Genomic DNA, 13,217 nt, shown 5'->3' with positions numbered 1-13,217 from the left:
GCTAAAGCTGCAGTCACACCCTTACTGACTGTTCTTCTACCTGAGCCTAAATGAACTGTAAGTTACCCAGTCTCCTGCAGGCCTGCCCTCTCTCCATAGGGACTAGAACAAGGAGCCTGCCCTCTCTCCTTAGGGACTAGAACAAGGAACCTGCTCTCTCTCCATAGGGACTAGAACAAGGAGCCTGCCCTCTCTCCATAGGGACTAGAACAAGGAACCTGCCCTCTCTCCATAGGGACTAGAACAAGGAACCTGCCCTCTCTCCATAGGGACTAGAACAAGGAACCTGCCCTCTCTCCATAGGGACTAGAACAAGGAACCTACCCTCTCTCCATAGGGACTAGAACAAGGAGCCTGCCCTCTCTCCATAGGGACTAGAACAAGGAGCCTGCCCTTTCTCCATAGGGACTAGAACAAGGAACCTGCCCTCTCTCCATACGGACTAGAACAAGGAACCTGCCCTCTCTCCATACGGACTAGAACAAGGAACCTGCCCTCTCTCCATAGGGACTAGAACAAGGAACCTGCCCTCTCTCCATAGGGACTAGAACAAGGAACCTGCCCTCTCTCCATACGGACTAGAACAAGGAACCTGCCCTCTCTCCATAGGGACTAGAACAAGGAGCCTGCCCTCTCTCCATACGGACTAGAACAAGGAACCTGCCCTCTCTCCATAGGGACTAGAACAAGGAGCCTGCCCTCTCTCCTTAGGGACTAGAACAAGGAACCTGCTCTCTCTCCATAGGGACTAGAACAAGGAGCCTGCCCTCTCTCCATAGGGACTAGAACAAGGAACCTGCCCTCTCTCCATAGGGACTAGAACAAGGAACCTGCCCTCTCTCCATAGGGACTAGAACAAGGAACCTACCCTCTCTCCATAGGGACTAGAACAAGGAGCCTGCCCTCTCTCCATAGGGACTAGAACAAGGAGCCTGCCCTCTCTCCATAGGGACTAGAACAAGGAACCTGCCCTCTCTCCATACGGACTAGAACAAGGAACCTGCCCTCTCTCCATACGGACTAGAACAAGGAACCTGCCCTCTCTCCATAGGGACTAGAACAACGAACCTACCCTCTCTCCATAGGGACTAGAACAAGGAGCCTGCCCTCTCTCCATAGGGACTAGAACAAGGAACCTGCCCTCTCTCCATATGGACTAGAACAAGGAACCTGCCCTCTCTCCATAGGGACTAGAACAATGAACCTACCCTCTCTCCATAGGGACTAGAACAAGGAACCTGCCCTCTCTCCATAGGGACTAGAACAAGGAACCTGCCCTCTCTCCATAAGGACTAGAACAAGGAACCTGCCCTCTCTCCATAGGGACTAGAACAAGGAACCTGCCCTCTCTCCATAGGGACTAGAACAAGGAGCCTGCCCTCTCTCCATAGGGACTAGAACAAGGAATCTGCCCTCTCTCCATAGGGACTAGAACAAGGAGTCTGCTCTCTCTCCATAGGGACTAGAACAAGGAGCCTGCCCTCTCTCCATAGGGACTAGAACAAGGAACCTACCCTCTCTCCATAGGGACTAGAACAAGGAGCCTGCCCTCTCTCCATAGGGACTAGAACAAGGAGCCTGCCCTTTCTCCATAGGGACTAGAACAAGGAACCTGCCCTCTCTCCATACGGACTAGAACAAGGAACCTGCCCTCTCTCCATAGGGACTAGAACAAGGAACCTGCCCTCTCTCCATAAGGACTAGAACAAGGAACCTGCCCTCTCTCCATAAGGACTAGAACAAGGAACCTGCCCTCTCTCCATAGGGACTAGAACAATGAACCTGCCCTCTCTCCATAGGGACTAGAACAGGGAACCTGCCCTCTCTCCATAAGGACTAGAACAAGGAACCTGCCCTCTCTCCATAGGGACTAGAACAAGGAACCTGCCCTCTCTCCATAAGGACTAGAACAAGGAACCTGCCCTCTCTCCATAGGGACTAGAACAAGGAACCTGCCCTCTCTCCATAGGGACTAGAACAAGGAACCTGCCCTCTCTCCTTAGGGACTAGAACAAGGAGCCTGCCCTCTCTCCATAGGGACTAGAACAAGGAATCTGCCCTCTCTCCATAGCGACTAGAACAAGGAGTCAGCTCTCTCTCCATAGGGACTAGAACAAGGAGCCTGCCCTCTCTCCATAGGGACTAGAACAAGGAACCTGCCCTCTCTCCATAGGGACTAGAACAAGGAACCTGCCCTCTCTCCATAGGGACTAGAACAGGGAACCTGCCCTCTCTCCATAAGGACTAGAACAAGGAACCTGCCCTCTCTCCATAGGGACTAGAACAAGGAACCTGCCCTCTCTCCATAAGGACTAGAACAAGGAACCTGCCCTCTCTCCATAGGGACTAGAACAAGGAACCTGCCCTCTCTCCATAGGGACTAGAACAAGGAGCCTGCCCTCTCTCCATAGGGACTAGAACAAGGAATCTGCCCTCTCTCCATAGCGACTAGAACAAGGAGTCAGCTCTCTCTCCATAGGGACTAGAACAAGGAGCCTGCCCTCTCTCAATAGGGACTAGAACAAGGAATCTGCCCTCTCTCCATAGTGACTAGAACACAGAACCTTCCCTCTCTCCATAGGGACTAGAACAAGGAACCTGCCCTCTCTCCATAGGGACTAGAACAAAAAACCTGCCCTCTCTCCATAGGGAATAGAACAAGGAACCTGCCCTCTCTCCATAGGGACTAGAACAAGGAACCTGCCCTCTCTCCATAGGGAATAGAACAAGGAACCTGCCCTCTCTCCATAGGGACTAGAACAAGGAACCTGCCCTCTCTCCATAGGGACTTGAACAAGGAACCTGCCCTCTCTTCATAGGGACTGGAACACGGAACCTGACCTCTCTCCATATGGACTGGAACAAGGAACCTGCCCTCTCTCCATAGGGACTGGAACAAGGAACCTGCCATCTCTCCGTAGGGACTAGAACAAGGAACCTGCCCTCTCTCCATAGGGACTGGAACAAGGAACCTGCCCTCTCTCCATAGGGACTGGAACAAGGAACCTGCCCTCTCTCCATAGGGACTGGAACAAGGAACCTGCCCTCTCTCCATAGGGACTGGAACAAGGAACCTGCCCTCTCTCCATAGGGACTGGAACAAGGAATCTGCCCTCTCTCCATAGGGACTGGAACAAGGAATCTGCTCTCTCTCCATAGGGACTAGAACAAGGAACCTGCCCTCTCTCCATAGGGACTAGAACAAGGAGCCTGCCCTCTCTCCATAGGGACTAGAACAAAGGAATCAAAGTTGCAACATTTGGTTCCAAATTATTTCCTCATAGAGATTTTTTCATAAAAAGGCAAACCTGTGTTGTCCTTATCAGCAGCCAATCAGATGTGAGCTAAAAGCTGATTGGCTACAGAGTTACAGCACAGTACTTAACATATCTGTATATTTGTGGTTTGCTCGTATAAGGGTGAGTTGCATCAAGCCTTGGAGAAAAAGCGCCACAGTACGAGGTGGACGCAGTGTCGATGTCAACTGCAGTAGGTAAATGACAGATTGTAGCTAATGGGTTGCAACTTCTGCACTTTATCTCTCTCTCTCCAAGGCTTGATACATCTTCCCCTTGGATATGGCAGCAGCTGCATGAGGCAGAAAAGGTGTAAGTGAATGACTGTGGCAGGACAATGGTATACCTCTCATCAGTGCGACAACCCACAGAACTCGTCTTACCAGCATGGCACAGGGCGGATCTGACCCCAGGCTATTGGGTAATTCCCCTGTCACGTCACAGTGCAGAGCTGCTGGAACCAAAAGTTATATGCGTCATTCGCAGCCACATCAAAATATGTATTATTTTTTTATTAGGTAGGAAAATTAATTTCTAATTTATTGTGCCTCATGCCTCGGTGGTGCCACTAGTCCATCGGCTATATTCTCATGCATAGGGCCTGCATCTTGGCTATACCTGGATACCTGTGTCCTCTATGAGAATACAGATGGCAGTGGCAGTTACTCTCAGATATCTATTTATAGGTGTCCTGTATCCCCCACCTCCATGAAAGGTGATCGGGGGAGGAGCCTCTGGGTTCTGCGCATGGTCACATGTCCATAATAGTCACATGGGAGCGCTACAGGCTTTGATTTGGGCATGTGTCAGCGCCTGTCTCTGCCGGAGAGAGCAAAGAGGCACATGCAGAGTATCCTACTGGTCACATCTAAGGTTTCTCACTGGGGATAGCCATTGGAGCAGCATGGATGGCGTAGTGTTTAGCATTCCTGCCTCTTCACAGCACGCAGGTCACGTGTTGAGTTCCTGGTCATTGCCCATCTGAGTGGAGTTTGCATGTCCTTCCTGTGTTTATGTGGGTTTCCTCTGGGTGCTTGTCTGTAGGTACCCTTGTATCTGAGCATCCATGTGATAGGGGATATAGATTGTAAGCTCCGCTGGGGTAGAGACTGGCGTGGGTGACTGAAATATTCTCTGTATAGCACTATACTATGGAATATGTGTGCGCTGTATGAACAGCTAAATAAATATCTCTGGGCATATTAAGGACATCTTGATAGATACATCTAAGAAATACATTCAGGAAAATCTGTGCATTTTGCTAGACACATCATGTTATCTTGCAGGGCACGTCCTGTATATCTTGCAGGGCACGTCCTGTATGTCTTGCAGGGCACGTCCAGCATGTCTTGCAGGGCCCGTCCTGTATATCTTGCAGGGCACGTCCAGCATATCTTGCAGGGCACGTCCTGTATATCTTGCAGGGCACGTCCAGCATGTCTTGCAGGGCACGTCCTGTATATCTTGCAGGGCACGTCCTGTATATCTTGCAGGGCACGTCCTGTATATCTTGCAGGGCACGTCCAGTATATCTTGCAGGGCACGTCCTGTATATCTTGCAGGGCACGTCCAGTATATCTTGCAGGGCACGTCCAGGATATCTTGCGAGGCACGTCCTGTATATCTTGCAGGGCACGTCCAGGATATCTTGCAAGGCACGTCCTGTATATCTTGCAGGGCTGTCAGGGTCCGGAGTCTTACCATCAGTCCTGGGTCACGGTGTCTCCCTGTTCAGGTCATGGCAGTGTTGCGGTGGCATGTGGCCGAGTCCCACTCGTGGTAGGAGGTTGCACTGTGTCTGACAGCTGGTGTATGCTCTGGAGCTCAGGAATTGGGGACTCAGCAGGGAAAGCACCTTTCCCTTGTGTGTCTGCAGTTATAGGAGCCGCCATGTTGGAGACCAATGCATGCAGTGTAACCAATAGCAGTGCTCTCTGTGGGTTCTCAGCCAATCCCAGTGTGCTTCCCCTTTTAAAAGGGGTTGGATTTGAATCAAACTAACACTGCCAATGCTTTATGTTGTGAGAAGGTGCTTCAGCTCTGTGCTCCTGCAGAATTATCTATCCTCTGCGCTCTGGTTCCGAGTTCGATATCGGCGCCACCCCCTGCGGCTGCCAGGTAGAAAACCTTAGATTATCCGGCGCTGTAGGTGATTCCTCCGGCTTTCTACTCAGTGACCAAGTATCCAGAGTTTGCAGTCAAAGTCTTTCAGTCACGTTTTCCAAGTATCCAGAGTTCATAGTTCAAGTCTTTCAGTTATGTTCGCCAAGTATCCAGAGTTTATAGTCCAAGTTCTTTAGTCACATTTTCAAAGTATCCATTTTCTTAGTTCTTGTCTTTGACTCTCAGCAATCCAGTCTTCACAGTTATGGTCTCCAAGTCCCAGTCACCAACAGGGGCGGATTGTGATGGAAAACCAGCCCGGGAAATGTATGGAAGCAGCCATAATGAGGGTGCGGTCTGATATAGGGGGTTGAGGTCTGGTGAGGGGGGTGGGATATGTAATATGTAGCCATGGCAGCATCACTAGATGACAGAGTTGCTGTACTGCAGAGATGGAATAACAGAATGAATGGGGACAATGCAGAGTGCTGATTGGCTGCCTGTCATAGCAAAACAGGCCCCACGGAAACGTCAGCCTACCAGGAATCTTCCTAGTGAGCCCTATGGCCAATCCGCCCCTGGTCACCAAGTAACCTGTCTCTACAGTTACAGTCTCGAAGACCCAGTCAGTGGTGCTGAGAGAGGGGAGGAGAGGGTACAAATTACCTGGGCTCAGGTCTGATGGAGGGGCCCAGGTCCACGCCTCCTTTGATTAGGCCATGCCCCCTGAAAAGTACCTGGGCCCAGCCATGCTCTTTACTGCCCTGGCTGGGAGGCATGCTATGCTCCTGTGAGTGGGTGCTTCTTATGTGCTAGACACCCCCCCCCCAAAGAGGTGTGGCCATGTCCCCAGCATGCTGTGGTCACACCTCCTCCAGGGGGGCCCAGGATGTTGTTGTACCGGGGCCCAGGATTTCTCTTGGCAGCCCTGGTCACAGTCATTCAGTTTAAAGTCTTTACAATCGTCTCCAAGTCATAGTAATCTAGCGTCCTGTCTTCACGGTTAGGGCGGGGTGTACGAACCTCTCCTGCTTCGGTATTAGGGTTATCTCTGCGCTCTCAGTGTTTACTCCTCGTTATCTGTTTTCTTCCCGCTGCCAGGCACTCCCCAACGCTCCCTGTAGTTTCCGCGTCACACTAGCCGTCACTGCAGTCCACCTAATCACCGCCGCGGCCACTAATCTCTCCGTAGCGGCTGTTCAGCGCTGCGCTCCCCCTGTCAGTCAGTCGCGCATGTGCAGTAGTCTCTGCTTCCTACTACTGCGCATGCGCGACTGACTGAAGGGAGGAGCGCAGCGCTGAGCAGCCGCTACGGAGAGATTAGTGGCTGCGGCGGTGATTAGGCGGACGGCAGTGATGGCTAGTGTGATGCGGAAACTACAGGGAGCGCCGGGCAGTGGGAAGAAAACAGCTAACGAGGAGTAAACACCGGGAGCGCAGAGTTAACCCTAATACCGCAGCGGGAGAGGTTAGTACATCCCGCCCTAACTGTCCTCAAGTTACAGTTATCCAACGCTCAGTCTTGGCATCATCTTCAAGCCATGGTTTACAAACTCTCAGTCTTTACAGCTATTATCTCCAAGCCGCAGGTACCAGTGGTTGCAGTCATTATCTTCTTGCTACAGTAACCACGCTCCCTAACTTCACAGCGACCGTTCCCTATCTCATATCCTGTTGTCATAGTGTGCTTATCCTTCTACCCTGCGAGTCCATGAGAAGGAACTATGGGGGTCATTCAGACCCTGCCGATGTTGCAGCGCAGTTTGCCGGAGGTAGCGTGCGTGGACTCGCACACTGCGATCGCATCCCCGATGGATATGACCGCTATGTGATTGACAGCGGGGTGGGGGTTTGAGGTGAACGGGGGAGGGCTGGGACCATTTTCAGGGGAGGTTGCGTGACGTCACACGCAGCCGCTCCGATTTAAAAAAAAAAAATGGCCTCTGATAGCGCAGCCAGGCTCTGCTGCCAGGGGTCAACCTTAGATCCGCTAACTCATTGGGAGGCGGCCCCAGCATGGACAGAGATGACCACAGATCTGGCTGCATATGCGGCCATCTGCGTTCATATCTGAATAACCCCCAGTGATGTGCGGTGGGGTGTGGCAGGTGAGGCAGAGCCTTTCCTGTCATACTGACGTTTGTGTCATTGTTTTGACTGTATAAAGTATATGCAAAATACAAAGAATATGTTAAAAATATCTTCCTTGTATTATTCTAATCATTTTTATAGTCAAATCTCTGGAGTAAAAAGTCTATGGCAGGTGAGGCAGTGCCCCCTCCCCTGCCTTCCGTCTCCGCACATCTCTGCTCAAAACTCACCAATTTTATGTATAATGCCCACATGTATATACTGCTGCACCTGTGTATAATGCTCACATGTATATACTGCTGCACCTGTGTATAATGCCCAGATGTACATACTGCTGCACCTGTGTATAATGCCCAGATGTACATACTGCTGCACCTGTGTATAATGCCCACATGTACATACTGCTGCACCTGTGTATAATGCCCACATGTACATACTGCTGCACCTGTGTATAATGCCCACATGTATATACTGCTGCACCTGTGTATAATGCCCACATGTATATACCGCTGCACCTGTGTATAATGCCCACATGTATATACTGCTGCACCTGTGTATAATGCCCACATGTATATACTGCTGCACCTGTGTATAATGTCCACATGTATACACTGCTGCACCTGTGTATAATGCCCACATGTATACACTGCTGCACCTGTGTATAATGCCCACATGTATATACTGCTGCACCTGTGTATAATGCCCACATGTATATACTGCTGCACCTGTGTATAATGCCCACATGTATATACTGCTGCACCTGTGTATAATGCTCACATGTATATACTGCTGCACCTGTGTATAATGCTCACATCTATATACTGCTGCACCTGTGTATAATGCCCACATGTATATACTGCTGCACCTGTGTATAATGCCCACATGTATATACTGCTGCACCTGTGTGTAATGCCCACATGTATATACTGCTGCACCTGTGTGTAATGCCCACATGTATATACTGCTGCACCTGTGTGTAATGCCCACATGTATATACTGCTGCACCTGTGTGTAATGCCCACATGTATATACTGCTGCTCCTGTGCATAATACCCACATGTATATACTGCTGCTCCTGTGCATAATGCACACATATATACACTGCTGCACCTGTGCATAATGCACACATATATACACTGCTGCACCTGTGCATAATGCACACATATATACACTGCTGCACCTGTGCATAATGCCCACATGTATATACTGCTGCACCTGAGTATAATGCCCGCATGTATATACTGCTGCATCTGTGTAGAATGCCACATGTATATACTGCTGCACCTGTATATAATGCCCACATGTATATACTGCTGCACCTGTATATAATGCCCACATGTATATACTGCTGCACCTGTATATAATGCCCACATGTATATACTGCTGCACCTGAGTATAATGCCCGCATGTATATACTGCTGCATCTGTGTAGAATGCCCACATGAAGCATTTGGCACATAAATTGTGTGTAAATCTGGCTCTGGTACTAACCAGGGCCTCCTGAGAATTTTACCTCACGTCCCTGACAACCCCCTATATCTGGCCTCCACGTCTTCTTCCATCAGTGGCCTCTGCCACATCTGCTGAAGCCCATTCGTTGGATACTGCCTTACTCAGGGCACGTCCAGTATATCTTGCTTGAGAAATCTAAGCCATCCGGCTGAGCAAATCTAGTGAGTCTTGTTGGGTATTGTAGGGCCTTTTGCTGGACACATTACATTCATGCTTTGCCTGTTTCCTGGTATTATTCTACAGTGGACCAGCACCAACTAATAAGCATTTGTGATGCATCCTCCACTCATCGCCAGCATAACGGTGTTTACTCATATGCTTGAAGAAAATCCCCAAGGACCGCTCTCCTGGTAAGAGCGGTCTTCAGCGAGAGAAGGTTTCCGGGTTTAGGACCCGGGAGTCCGTCTGTGCATGCATCGAGTGATACACACGCTGTGGGGGTGTGCTGGGTGGGTTCCAGTTGGCTTCTACAGGGTAAGATGGTGTTGCCAACCACATCGCATTCCGGAGCTTGGTACATACAGTATGCGGTAAGTGACCGTACTACTGAAACTGCATTTTCGGAGATATGACCACAAAATGTTTGCTACATCCTGCCCATTTTAAAATAAAACCAGAGATACCTGCCTGGCATTTGTCCACTGGTCACTGACTAGAAGAGGGGGGACTTCAATAACTTCTCCTGAAGACAACTGACTAGTTGTAACCTATGGCACTGATGGATCCCACAAGGACGTAGCTGTAGGACCTGATTCAGAAGCGGCTGTATCTATTGGTGGTGGCTACATCTACGACTTTATGCAGATGCCAATAGGAAGCCCTTCCCCTGCTGTACATCCGTGCGCATGAATATGCAAGGACTGAGGACGTCTGCACACACTGTAATATGGGCTGTGGCGTATTTGCACGCCACCATGAGTTGCACCAGGCATCTGAGTATGCCCTCCGGTGTGAACGATTGAGCGTCTGAGTACACAACCATGAGCCCGCGAGGGTAGAAGTATGTACTGATGGTGGTCAGATAACAGGAAAGATCCTAGATTGGGGACAAAATAACAACAAAAAAAGGTGTCGACCATTTTCAGGTCGACCTGTTGACCTTTCTACCTTTTGACCCATTGCATGTCAACTTTAAAGTGTCGATCTAATGACTATCGACCTATATATATTGTCGATGTATTAATCCACACCCATTTGTTTTCATTTATTATCTTTTAATTATAGTGAGTTGTACAACACTTATTGTGTTATGTGCTGGTGGTTGCTCCTTGTTGTATTTCATGTATACGATGTGAAGTCCCTTCTTATCTTTGTAGGTGATAGGTGACGCCAACGCTTGTTCCAATCAGAGAATCATAATTCCACAAACTGTTCCTGCAGGCATTCCTGGCAAACCTGTTGTTGAATATCCAGTATTTTATTTTCTGTGTCTAGTCCTAAAGAATCAAACGCAAGTGCGTAACCAAATGCACCTCATGATGTTCTGCAGATGGCGCATGTATCAAATACAGCGAGCGAGGCCTGCGCATGCGTCACATGAAGCGTACGCAGTGGCAATGAGCTCCGTATGAGTCGGATCATGAGAGGACCTAGCTCTCCATGACATGGGCGCTTCTGAGCAGTTACCTCATGGAACAGATACGAGTGTATGTTTGAGGCGTCTGGACGCAGATGGGATGATATTTTGCACCAAGAATGGTCTCTATGGAGGCCTGGGAGTGCAGGGGAGGTGTAACCGGCCCCCAAAAGGGTGCTGGGGGAAGCTGCTGCATATGGTTCTTGAAGGGCATTCCCATGCCCCCTACTACAGGGTCCCAGATGATGTCTTGTCGTCTGCTCTTCTCTGATACCCTGCACACATTTTCTGTAATACTTGCCTCTTTGGAGTCCCGATGCACAAATCACCAAGGAAAATGGAGCAGCGGCCATTTTCCTGGTGATGTGTGCGGCAGCCATTTTCCTGGAGATTTGTGCAGTAGACTCGGGCACAGCACCAGAGTCTGCTCCTTTCCCCTCCAGCTAGAGAAAAGTGGCCCGGACAGTGACTTCACAATGGCTCCGTCCTCTTAGGGGTAAATTTACTAAAGTGTATAAAACTGAGATTTGGTGATGGTGCCCACAGCATCCAATCAGATGCTGTCTATCATTTTCTAAAAGGCAATAGAGAAATGATAGACGGCATCTGATTGGTTGCTGTGGGGAAAATCACCAATTCTCTGTTTTAGAAGCTTTAGTAAATTTACCCCTTAATATGCCACACTACTGTGGCTGTTATGTGTAAGGTTGCTAATTGTGTGCGTAGAGGGGGTGTGAAAATATATTTATTTATAGTTTGATGATATGAAGTTACGAGGCCACGCCGACTTTTCCAGAGGCCACGGCCACTTCCAGGAATGCGCGCGCCTTCGGCGTGCGCATGGGGGGGGGGGGGGGAAGCGCTTTTAAATTTTCTTGCTCAGGATGCTAGTAGGCCTGGAGCCAGCCCTGGCAGTCATTGAATGCTGCTGAAATGGGTCACGACAGTTACTGAATCCTAGAGGTTCACATACTTTCTCCAACAAAGAAACTTAATTGTTGGATCCTCTTGATCTATACATGAATGGAAAAGTACATCCAGGTGTGTTGTTTAATTAGGTTCTCCTTATCAATGTAACTAGATGTGCACATGTTTGTAGCCCAGGCGTCCACTGCGTGCTCATGTAGGAGACGGAGATGGAACAAACCTTCTGAAATGATTATATAGATATTAGTTGATATTGAACACTTCCACTTTGCAAATTGGTGAAATATACAGTATGTTACTTTAGTTGTATAGAGTGTAAGTGTGCGAGCAGGGCCCTCTAACCTCTGTCTGTTATTTCCCGATCTCGTTTTATTACTGTTCTATTACTGTTTTGATGTAAGCTGTAAGTGCCGCGCAATACGCTGGTGCCATATAAGTGTTTGTTACTAGTGTTATTAAATGAGTTCTGCAATCACAGGTTTTGTTGATGGGTTGCTGAATGTTGCTCTGTCCCAACAGCAGCGTCCCGGCCATCAGAATCCAGACAGCCCCTCCAAAAGTACCCTAACCCTCCCCGCTTGGTGCCTAACCCTAAACTCCCCTGGTACCTAACCATAACCTTCCCGTTCCTGCACCTTAACCCTAACCCCCCTTGTACCCTTCTAATGCCTAACCCTAACTCTCTCTCCCCCCCCCCCTTCCACGGCAGGACGCGACCGCATTATGCAAGAAGAACGATCGGGATTCCGGGCATCGGTATTTTGATGCTGTGATCCTGAGCTCCGAGATTTTGACACCGGCCTTATGTCGTCGTTCGGAATTCCGATGTTGGTATTTCGACCATTAGGGATCCTGGCGGCATTTTAACTACATCCCCCTAAGAAATGGGAGCTCCACGCCTATAAAACTTCCATAGGTCTATACATTATACTTCTAACTTGGCATGTTATGGATACAAGTCAGTGACTTGAGGTGAATTTTCACAATCCACCATCAGCAACTTATAAATGCTTTTTGCGCACTAAATAGAATATTATATACATAACTCTGGAATGCCTGGAGCAATTTACACCAAACTTGGTACACATATGACTTACACTCTGGAAAAACATACTGTGGGGGTAAGACACCCCTAGTCTGGAATGCCTGGAGCAATTTACACAGAGGCACCCACGGGTAGGGGCAGAGGCACCCACGGGTAGGGGCAGAGTCATACGGGTAGGGGCATAGGCATACAGGTAAAGGCAGATGCACACATGGTTAGGGGCATAGCAGAGCCGGATTAAGGCTCCAGGGGGCTGGATTCACTTAGAACAAAGGGGCCCCCACAGGCTATAAAAGTACAGATGGATGGACAGATGCCCCCTAATGACCCGCAGGACCCACCGTTCTCAGTGTTCTGAGGTAAGCCGGCAGAGAAGGGAGCTGTACAGCGATGTGCTGTGGTGTCAGATGGGTTTGTGTACGCCGCAGCCCCAGAGACACAGAGACGGACCCGGGGGAGCGGAGCTAATATCTAGCCGAGAGCCACCCCTCTGCAGCTGACAGTGAGAAGGGGTTGGCTGGGAGGCGCGGCTTCCCAGAGTGTTAGAGTACTGTACCTCCGATCCTGTGTGTGGCTGGAACCTGCACACGATTCACCGCTGGGACTCCAGTGCATACCAGCAAAAGCACTGGAGACGGAGTGCAGGACGGTAAGCACGGCGGGCCCC

The 13,217-nt window shown here is 49.6% G+C and overlaps 1 protein-coding gene across 4 annotated transcripts in view; it reads left to right on the top strand.

Moving 5' to 3' along the window:
- PSTPIP2 (proline-serine-threonine phosphatase interacting protein 2) overlaps positions 1 to 13,217 on the top strand; it is a 134,330-nt gene that overhangs the window by 33,340 nt on the left and 87,773 nt on the right. The window contains exon 1 of one of the 4 annotated variants that reach the window (XM_063958367.1): positions 5,319 to 5,414. The exons of 2 other annotated variants lie outside the window; for them this stretch is intronic. The gene's annotated coding sequence lies outside the window, so the exon portion shown is untranslated. Of the gene's footprint in view, positions 1 to 5,318; positions 5,415 to 12,458; positions 12,478 to 13,217 lie in introns of those variants that run through there. One more of the 4 variants, XM_063958385.1, reaches the window with a different exon arrangement.

The sequence above is a fragment of the Pseudophryne corroboree genome, chromosome 1 (assembly GCF_028390025.1).
Source record: "Pseudophryne corroboree isolate aPseCor3 chromosome 1, aPseCor3.hap2, whole genome shotgun sequence".
Lineage (NCBI taxonomy): Eukaryota > Metazoa > Chordata > Amphibia > Anura > Myobatrachidae > Pseudophryne > Pseudophryne corroboree.
The sequence above is the reverse complement of the archived record's forward strand: the minus strand, read 5'-3'. Positions and strand labels throughout refer to the sequence as shown.